The sequence below is a fragment of the Ochlerotatus camptorhynchus genome, unplaced genomic scaffold, assembly GCF_037179485.1.
Source record: "Ochlerotatus camptorhynchus isolate MF236.1 unplaced genomic scaffold, CSIRO-AGI_Acam_v1.1 ptg000151l, whole genome shotgun sequence".
In the NCBI taxonomy this organism is placed as follows: Eukaryota; Metazoa; Arthropoda; class Insecta; order Diptera; family Culicidae; genus Ochlerotatus; species Ochlerotatus camptorhynchus.
Genome location: NW_027040641.1, coordinates 832,560 through 835,195, shown reverse-complemented (window position 1 = coordinate 835,195; position 2,636 = coordinate 832,560).

Below are 2,636 nucleotides of genomic sequence, written 5' to 3'. Positions count from 1 at the left end.
GATGTGAAGGTTGGTTCGTCCGGAAACCAGACGGAATAGAGACCATGCTGGGAATGGTCGAATAGCAGGCGGCCGTTCTGGTTCTGCTGGTAGTTCCGCCAGGCCTCGTGCCGGGCGTTCAGGACCCCTCCGATTACAAAGCGGGCATTGGTGTGGGTTATGATGGCAAGGTCGTTCTTGAACTGCTGTGCTGTACCATTGCTAACGGTACATTGCCGGGGGCAGTAGGCGGCGATGAACCGGACGTTTCCGGTCGATGTTTCCACCTCTACGCCAACGGCCTCGATGATGGAAGTGCGGTAGTGGGGTAGGGTGCAGTACTTGATGCCTTTCTTGATGATGACCGCGACACCGCCCCCCCTGGAGCTGGTGCGATCAAGCCGGACAATGCTGTGGTCGGGCAGCCAGAAGCTGTCACCGGTCTTGAGGTGGGTCTCGGTGAGAAGGCCCACGTCGATGTCGTGCTTGCGGAGGAAGTCTGCAAGCTCAATGTTTTTCGCCCCTACGGAGCGAGCGTTCCAGTTGGCGATCTTTATGGGTTCACGGTCCATAATTAGCGACGAAGGAGATGATAGCTTGGAGCTGTTGTGTTCTTGTTGCGCAGGTGCGCTTGATGATGATGGCCTGGGCCAACAGTGTGACGATCTCATCCGTTGACAGCGGAGAATCGTCTGTAGCTTCACCGGTTGTACCGGCCAATCCCGGAGCAGGGGGATCCGTCGATGGCCCGGAGGCTTGACCGGGTACTGCAGCGGCAGCCAACTGTTGGTTGAGCGGGAGCGGCGGCAACACTGGAATTGGCCGTGATTGGACCGGTGATAACGGAGGAAAGTTCTGCGCGTTGTTTTCTGGAACCTTCTTGCGACCGGGCTGGCTGTTGGACGAGGCCTTCTTCCGGATCTCGGCGTATTCGGCCCGCTTCGGACAGGCCTTACTCGTGGCCTTGTGGGCGGCACCGCAGTTGGCGCATGTGGGAGTGGCTTCCTCGATGCTGTCGCAGTTGTCGATCTTGTGGTTTTTGCCGCATTTGATGCAGCGGCTGGCCATGCGGCAATTCCTGGTGCCGTGCCCGAACAATAGGCAGTTCGAGCACTGAGTGACGCCACGGTGGGTGGGTTTATACCGCTCCCACTTCACTACGATGTGGAACAGTGTGCGTGTCGTCTGGAGATCCTTCACGGTTGTGGAGTTCTTCTCCAGATGGACCAGGTAGAGCTGGTCACGATACTTGATGGCTTTGCTGCGGGTCATCTTGTGGACTTCGACCGGCTTGAGGCCGTTCGCCTTAATCTCGTCCATTAAGGTGGTGGTGTCCATGTCGTGGAGCCCGCGCAGCACCACTTTCAGCGGCTTGGTGGCCTCGATGTCGTGGGAGAAGTACTCCAGCTTCATTCTGTCCAAGAGGGCCTGAACTGCGTTGAAGTGTTTTTCGGCCGGGACCATCAGTTTGTAGCCTTCCGTGCACCGTTGAATGGTGCAGCGAAGGCCCTGCTTAATGTAGAAATCCAGCTGCTCCCATAGCCCGGGAGGGAAGCCCTTCACATAGAAGGGTGGCAACTTAACTTTTTTCGGCACCGTCTCAGGGTCCGACTGCGGCTGCGCTCCGTTCTGCAGGGCGGAGAACGGATTGTTGCTCAGCAGCTTTTTTGCTGCTGATACGGTGGCGCTGCTGTCTTCAGGTCTGGGTCGTTTAGTTCCGGGAGGCCCCGGCTGCGGGTCCGCAACGCCTGTCGGGATGGGCAATGAGGTTTTCTTCTGCTTCTTCTGGGCTGGCTCGGTGGTCGCGCCATCTCCTGGGAGAGTCTGTTTTCCCGGTAAACCGGCACTCGCGTTACCGCGCGATTTCTTACCCATGGCTGGGTCAGCGAGAGCGTCACTACACAACGCGGAGCTAATTCGACTTGCGAACGAACGAACGAAACTAGAGAGAATTCAAATCGACTGAACTGCTCAACAGTCTGGCAGCGAATGTATCCGAGCTGATACCAGACAGCAGCGCTGCTTTATATTTTTTTTAGGTTAAAGCAGAATAATGTGCAACCAAGTGGTATAAAAGCTACAAAGACTCCTCCCATTATGAGTAGTTTGCTATCAAGTAGCGACACTGGCTATTTTCTTTTTGAATGAACGGCGAATGAGAACGACCCAAATTTGAGTTTAGTTCACTCATAATCGCCAAAAGTGTAGGAACTCAGCGATGAGTAAATTTGTCTCATGATTTCGTGTGGAAAACCTAAAAAATCTGCCAGAAAATGAGGAAATTGACGAAAATTTTATTCAGTCTCGGAGTAGTACCAATAGACTGAGTGAATCCAATCTTTACTTTTCTCAAATTCGGGAATTTTTCCCTGGAAAATCCTGGAAAAACCTGGGAAAACATGAGGCAAATTTACTCATCGCTGAGTTCCTGCACTATATTTCTTATTTCTGAGATAACTAAACTCAAATTTTGGTCGATCTCATTCGCCGTGATATCACCTTGAAAGATATCGGCGCCGGTGGTTAGCGTGATTACCTCTCACCCCAGCAGGCCTGGGTCCAATCTCAGTCGGCGCCACCGGCATGTTCTAAGGCATAACATCTCTGGGAGCTGCCTCCCTGGCGTCGGTAGCATTAGAGTTCAGTACGGAAAACAA